Below are 8,338 nucleotides of genomic sequence, written 5' to 3'. Positions count from 1 at the left end.
GTCCCTTACTCTTTCTTACTTACTCATCAGTGGTTCTCAACCTTCCTAATGTCACAACCTCTTAATACAGTTCCTCATGTTGTGGTGACCCCCAACCATAAAATTATTTTTGTTGCTACTTGAAAACTGCAACTTTGCAACTGTTATGAATTGTAATAAATATCTGATATGCTGGATGTATTTTCATTCACGTCACCAAATTTGGCATAAATACCAGATATGTCCAAATTTGAATACTAGTGGGGTTGGGGGAGGTACTGATTTTGTCATTTGGGAGTTGTAGTCGCTGGGATTTATAGTTCTCCTACAATCAAAGAACATTTGGAACTTTACCAATGATGGAATTGGCACACAGAACTCCCATGACAAACAGAAAATACTGGAAGGTTTGGTGGGCATTGGAATTGAGTTTTGGAATTGTAGTTCATCTGCATTCAGAGGGCATTGTGGATTCAAACAATGATGGATCTGGACCAAACTTGGCACAAATACTCAATATGCCCAAATGTGAACACAGGTGGAATTTGAGGAAAATAGACCTTGACTTTTGGGAGTTGTAGTTGCTGTGATTTCTAATTCACCTACAACCAAAGAGCATTCTGAACCCCACCAACGATAGAATTGGGCCAAACTTCCCACACAGAACTCCCATGTCCAATAGAAAATTCAGCCCCCCCCCCCCCCAATTCTCATGGTGGTCTGCGAAAAGGCCTTACTGGTACATTATTTAAACTGTTATGGTTATTCATATCATGATCTGATCACCATGCTCAATATATCTAATATGCATGGGGGTATTGGGGGTAATTTATTATTATTTATTTATTACTTCGCTTATATACCGCAATTCTCAGCCTAATGGCGACTCATTGCGGTGTACAACATAGAAAAACAGGTGCAAAAATACAACATACAAAAAAATAATACACAGTACATCATTATCAAAACATCTCATCAAAAACATCAATATAACTACAAGCCATTCCGAGTCGTCTCATCGTCAAGTTCACAATCCAATATCATTTCCGTTGTTCCATTCCTATGGTCGAGTTACCCGTCATTGCACTACTATTCAAATGCCTTCTCAAACAACCAGGTCTTTAACTTCCGCATTGAGTCGCCGAATTAGGCTGAAAAATGCGGTATAAAAATAAAGCAAATAAAAAATAAAATAAAATAAATTCCTGAGGAATATCAACAGGGAAGGGGCTAGCCTGATGTCTACGGGAAGGGTGTTCCACAGCCGAGGAGCCACCACCGAGAAGGCTCTATCTCTCGTCCCCGCCAGCCGTGCCTGTGACGCAGATGGGATCGAGAGCAGGGCCTCCCCGGAAGATCTCAAAGTCCTCGTGGGCTCATAGGCCGAGAGGCGGTCAGTTAGGTATCTTGGGCCGGAACAAAAGTTTTGCTAGGGTAGACCCTCTTTCACTCAGACTCAGCCCCCCCCCCCCCCAAAATCAAAATCCTGGTTATGGGCCTGACTTGAATATATATGGTAACAATGTATAACACATTTCCAATCTTCCCTTTTAAAAAACTGAAATAACACAGCTATTTGTCTGAAAATAATAACTTGCAAAGGTGAATTCATTTATTACAGTAATTTATTTATTCCTTACCCCCAATTCCAGAATTCTCATAAAATTGAGAAGTTGAGAGAGTGGCTTTTTGTTGGTTCAGTTCACACCAACTTTGTACATGGCCATCAACAAAATATCGGAGGAACTGATATTTCCTTTCTTGTAGGAAGGATTGCCTTAAAATCTCATGTATAGGGAAAGCGGCGCCATCTTGTGGGGAAAGTACAAATATGCATTTACATGAGACATCTTCTTTATATAATGGAACTATTGATAACAGACCTCTTTTTCAATATGTATTTTTGAAATGAAAATGGGAATAGGAGAGGCACAGGAGGGAAAGAATGAGGAATGGCTCTACTATAAGGCAGAATGAGGCAATTGTCTCGGTGTACCAATTTGGAGTGTTGTGATTCCAAATTGTTTTCCATTCAGAGGAGAAAGAGCAATATTTTGCTTTAGGACAGGGGTCCCTCAAACCTTTCAAACAGAGGGCCAGGTCACAGTACCTCAAACCATTGGAGGGCCGGATTATAATTTGAAAAAAATGAATGACTTCCTATGCACACTCCACATATCTTATTTGTAGTGCAAAAAAAAAAAACACTTTAAAACAATATAATAATTAAAATGAAGAACAATTTTAACAAATATAAACTTATTAGTATTCTAATGGGAAGTGTGGCTGGTGAGATAGGGTTGTTGTTGTTGTTGTTGTTGTGTGTGCTTTCAAGTCATTTCAGACTTAGATTGACCCTGAGCAAGGGCCGGGTAAATGACCTTGGAGGGCCGTATCCGGCCCCCGGGCCTTAGTTTGAGGACCCCTGCTTTAGGAGATGAATTGCTGTAACTATCTGGATCAAATACCACTATAACATGGTTGGCCTTGAGTAGAGTGTGTTTTGATTTAGGTAATGGATATCATTTCTTCCTCTGCCTAAGAAACCTCTTGTAAGGTAGAATTTAAAGACAAAACCATGTTAATCTGGAATATCTGAATGCAAAGGGATTTTTAGCACATTAGAGACTCAGAGAAAGAGGCTGGTAACATAGGCTTTCTAAAACTAAGGATGCATCTACACGATAGAATTAATTCAATTTGATATCACTTTAATGGCCATAGTTCAGTGTTATGGAATCCTGGAACTTATAGTTTGGTGAGGCGCTAGCACTCTTTGGTAGGGAAAGCTAAAGCCTTTGTACAATTCTAGCTCCCATGATTCCATCCCATTGAGCCATGTCAGTTAAAGTGGGGACAAACTGCACTGATTCTACAGTGTCAAACATACTATTGGTGGCACTTTCAGTTGTTCGTGCTTTAATGTGATATGTGCCATTCTCTATCAGTGATGCCTTTCAGCACTCAGCACTAGGCAAATAGGCCAGCCAAATGCACAAAAATCAGATGTTAGTAATGAGAATACTCAAAAGCTAGTTGCAGATCACTTTAGTATTCCTGGACATTGCATCTCTGACCTCAGAACACCTGTCCTTGAACTTGAAAAAACTTCAAAGAAAAGTTAGAAAGTGAAACAGCAGGCATTGAATATAAACCACAAATTCCAGTGTATCGAAAGTTGGTTGAACAAAGCCAACAGTTTGGTGTTAAACTATGCATATTGTAACATTAGTTAATACCCCAGGCTCAGGCATCTCCTTGACTAGTTTATCACACTTCTTTCTGGTTCCCGGCCAACATTGCACTACATTCCAGTCTCTCCCTCCAGACATCTAATCACCCTGGCTTCAGGCAAGATCTTTCCTCCGATCTTTGTCCTCTAGTGATCATTTTTTGATCTGAAGATGTAACCTAGTTACCACTTGGATGAAAGAACTAAAGGTATGCTCATTCAATTTTCTGATAACTCCAAATTGAGGAAAGGATTTCAGGAGGAGGAGGAGGAGGAGGAGGGCGGAAGGAGGAAGGAGGAAGGAGGAAGGAGGAAGGAGGAAGGAGGAAAGAGAAAGGAGAAAGGAGAAAGGAGGAAGGAGAAAGGAGAAAGGAGAAAGGAGAAAGGAGGAAGGAGGAAGGAGAAAGGAGAAAGGAGAAAGGAGAAAGGAGAAAGGAGAAAGGAGAAAGGAGAAAGGAGAAAGGAGAAGCAGAAGCAGAAGCAGAAGCAGAAGCAGAAGCAGAAGCAGAAGCAGAAGCAGCTTTGTTTATACCCTGCCTCCTCTCCCCAGGAGGACGGGGCGGCTTACAACACAACAGATAAAATAAGTGATGTACAAAAATAATGACATATCAATTGATAACAAAATAATAAAATAATTTAAGTATCAACGGCAGCCAAGGGGCCTCCAAAGCCAGCAGGAGCACAGGCGGTGAGGAAGAGGAGGCCTGGCTCTCCCTCCCCTACTCCTCTTCCTTCTCCTTCCTCCCCCTCCCCTGCAATATGGCGAGACCACCTAAAACGAACTGCAAAGTGGCAAGGGAACACTGTATACCTACAACAATAAAACCTTTTGATAACATATGAATTGAACCTTCTCATATGCATGTGTTCCAATCAGAACTGTTTTATATTGTTATGTACAGTTTTATACTGTTATTATTATACTGCTGTTAAATTGTATGTTTATGTTTTACTGATGTGGGCACCATGGGGTTCCGATTTGTTAGCCGTCCTGAGTCCCTCTTCGGAGGTTGAGATAGGACGGGATATAAAAACCCGAAATAAATAAATAAATAACTGTCATGACCACCCACTGCAATGACACTTCAGATCACATGATTTCATCTGGACATGCTACAAGCCATGAAGGAAAAGCACAATCAAAGCACCCCCAACAGATAGCCAGCTAGTCTCTATTTAAAAGCCTTTAAAGAAGGAACCTCTACCACACTCCGAGGCAGAGAGTTCCACTGTTGAGCAGGGCTTATGATCAGGAAGTTCTTCCTAACATACCGGTAGAATCTCCTTTCCTGTAATTTGAACCCATTACTCTGAGTCCTAGTCTTCAGGACAGCAGAAAACAAGCCTGGTCTGTCATCCTTATGACATCCTTCCAAATATTTAAGTATGTCAGTCATGGTTTGATCAGAAGGAGTGTGCCTTTGCCTTCATCTGAGGCTGAGAGAGTGTAGTCTTCCCAAGGCCCCCTCAGGGAGCTTCCATGGCCTGTTTTTCACAACCTACTAAGTATTTTGTAACTCAGTTCCTAAGTATTTTGCAACTCAATAAATGTGAGTGGGTGGCTGAGCTAGTGTATTTTATCATTGTTTGTTCTGCTGAATAAATAATCCAACTATCTCAAGCAGAACATTCTTCTCGGAAACACTTTACTTATGAGGCTTAAGAGATTCAGGGGTAACTGGGACAGTGAATTCCTTCTGGATTTAAATCTGAATTTTTAAATAATTGAGCCAGAGTTTGTTGTTCTTCTTCTGTGCCTTCAAGTAATTTCTGACTTGCGATGATTCTAAGAGGAGCCTATCACAGGATCTTCTGGCAAAGATTTGTTCAGAGGGTGGTTGCTGAGAGAGTTTGATTTCTCCAGGGGTGACCCAATGGGTTTCCATGGCTAAATGGGGATTTGAATCTAGAGTCATTGTCCAATGCTAAATATCCCAAATACAGGCACTGAGGGGTTCTATTCAGTAACACCAAAAAGAAAAATGGGTTCCCCCGAAACCGTGGAGACCAAAATCCACCGATTGCGGCAATATGAAAACAACCAAACCAACTCAATGTATACACTACAAACACACACATCAAAAAAAGTCCTCGCTTGAGAAAATGTCCTGCTCTCCACCACACATGAGTAGACTCCAGCAGTCACACGGATTGACTCCAACCTGCAGCCGGCCTCGACCCACAAGAGCCTTCGCCAGGCGGCTGGGCCCAAACCATCAAAAAAAAGCTCAACCTTTGAGGCAGCCAACAGTCTTCTGGAGGGGTGGATCCTAAGGGGACATAGAGCTATTCTTTGTTGAGCTTACGTGTGATGGAGAGCAGGACATTTTCTCAAGCGAGGACTTTGTTTTGTACTTTGGGAGAGAAACCAGTTGTTTCTACTTGGTGTGAGTGTGGCAGTTTTTTTGATGTGTGTGTTTGTAGTGTATACATTGAGTTGGTTTGGTTGTTTTCATATTGCCGCAATCGGTGGATTTTGGTCTCCACGGGTTCTGTTCAGTGCCATTGTTCAGTTCACCTTTATGGCAACATCAGAGTGGTCAGCTTCTGAAGCCATCAAAGCATAGGGAGACAAGCCAAGAGATGAGTATGGGAAGTTCTCAATGCAAAGGCCCACCTGGCAATGGAGTGCACCAAGTGACACCATTAGAAAAGTGACACACAAATGACAGCCCATAAAAATTGTTCAGTATTTAACTAGAAATTTATTCTTTAAAAATAAATAAATATCCATGTAGTTAGATATAACCATAAAAAACACTTCTGTAAGCCCAGTTTACAGGCACTGTATCAATATTCCTACTAAGCTAAAAGTCTATGCTAATTTACCTTTGAACTGTCTATTGTGCATGCGCACCAGTCAGAGCTGTCATTATTCCCACTTGCAATGATGCTTCATATCACGTGGTTTCATCTAAGCATGGTATGCACACACCCTGTTGTTTTCTTTGCTGTTGCAAATCAATAAATGTATGTGGGTGGATGAACCAGTTTATTTTATCGTTGTTTGTTCGGCTCAGTAAATAATCCAATCATCCCAAGCTGAATATTCTTCTAGAAGAGCATGGCATTATTTACTTAAGAGACTTAAAACATTCAGTGCTGCCTGGAATGGTGAGTTCCTTATGGGTTTTAGTCTGAACCTTTCAGAATCTATCCAGAGATGGTGGTGGTTGTTGTTGTTGTTGTGTCCCTTCAAGTCATTTCTGTCTTATGGTGATCCTAAGATGAGTCATAATAAATTGTGGCAAGTTCTTTGTGGTATGGGCATACCAAATCACCTTGTCTCTCTCCTGAGGAATCATAAGGACCAAGTAGCAACAGTAAGAACTGACCACGGAACAACAGACTGGTTCAAGATTGGGAAAGGCGTACGGCAGGGTTGTACTCTCACCCAACCTATTCATCTTGTATGCAGAACACATCATGCGATGTGCGAGGCTTGACAAATTCAAGGCTGGGGTAAAAATTGCTGGAAGAAACATTAACAACCTTAGATATGCAGATGACACCACTTTGATGGCCGAAAGCGAGGAGGAGCTGAGGAGCCTTCTAATCAAGGTGAAAGAAGAAAGCACAAAAGCTGGGTTGCAGTTAAACATAAAAAAAACCAAGATTATGGCAACAAAAATGATTGGCAACTGGGAAATAGAGGGAGAAAACGTGGAGGCAGTGACAGACTTTGTATTTCTAGGTGCAAAGATTACTGCAGACACAGACTGCACCCAGGAAATCAGGAGATGCTTACTTCTTGGGAGGAGAGCAATGCCCAATCTCGATAAAATAGTGAAGAGTAGAGACATCACACTGGCTACGAAGATCCGTATAGTTAAATCAATTGTATTCCCCGTAGCAACCTACGAATGTGAGAGCTGGACCATAAGGAAGGTTGAGCGAAGGAAGATAGATGCTTTTGAACTGTGGTGCTGGAGGAAAGTTCTGAGAGTGCCTTGGACCGCCAGAAGATCCAACCAGTGTATACTTCAGGAAATAAAGCCCGACTGTTCATTGGAGGGAAGGATAGTAGAGGCAAAGATGAAGTACTTTGGCCACATCATGAGAAGACAGGAAAGCTTGGAGAAGACAATTATGCTGGGGAAAATGGAAGGCAAAAGGAAGAGGGGCCGACCAAGGGCAAGATGGATGGATGGGATCCTTGAAGTGACTGGATTGACCTTGAAGGAGCTGGGGGTGATGACGGCCAACAGGGAGCTCTGGCGTGGGCTGGTCCATGAGGCCACGAATAGTTGGAAAAGACTGAACGAATGAACAACAACAAAGATGAGTCTATCACAGGGTTTTCTAACAAGATCTGTTCAAAGGGGGGTTGCTAAGAGAATCATCCAACTGGTTTCTATGGCTGAGCAGGATTCAAATTCAGAATCATAGTCCAATGCTTGCTACGCTCAGTGCAGACCCTATTTTAGGGGTTCTCTTCAATATCTTTCTTCGTCTGCCTTAAAAAAGGAGAGGGAACAAAACACTCTCACCTATTTCATTTCTTTCTTGCCTTCATGGCAAGCACACCTTACTTCTTAATATCTTTTTCACCATGTTTGTCTGGGTGTCCATTCTTCCCTATTTTCCACCTTTAGTGAAGATAAGGAGAAAAGAATTAGACCAATGTTTTTCAGTTTGGGCTTCAGAACCCCCGGGGAGGTCGTGAGGGGGTGTCAGAGGGGTTGCCAAAGACCATCACAGTCTTTTCTGTTGGTCATGGGGGTTTTGTGTGGTGTGGGAAGTTTGGCCCAATTCTATCGTTGGTGGGGTTCAGAATGCTCTTTGATTGTAGGTAAACTATAAATCCCAGCAACTAAAAACCCCAAATGTCGAGGTCTATTTCCCCCAAACTCCACTGGTGTTCAAATTTGAGCATATTGAGTATTCATGCCAAGTTTGGTCCCGATCCATCATTGTTTGAGTCCACAGTTCTCTCTGGATGTAGATGAACTACAACTCCAAAACTCAAGGTCAATGTCAACCAAAACCTTCCAGTATTTTCTCTTGGTCATGGGAGTTCTGTGTGCCAAGTTTGGTTTCATTCCATCATTGGTGGAGTTCAGAATGCTCTTTGATTGTAGGTTAACTCTAAATCCCAGCAATTACAACTCCCAAATGACAAAA

The sequence above is a fragment of the Anolis sagrei genome, chromosome 1 (assembly GCF_037176765.1).
Source record: "Anolis sagrei isolate rAnoSag1 chromosome 1, rAnoSag1.mat, whole genome shotgun sequence".
Classification (NCBI taxonomy): domain Eukaryota; kingdom Metazoa; phylum Chordata; class Lepidosauria; order Squamata; family Dactyloidae; genus Anolis; species Anolis sagrei.
Note: the sequence above shows the minus strand (reverse complement) of the source record.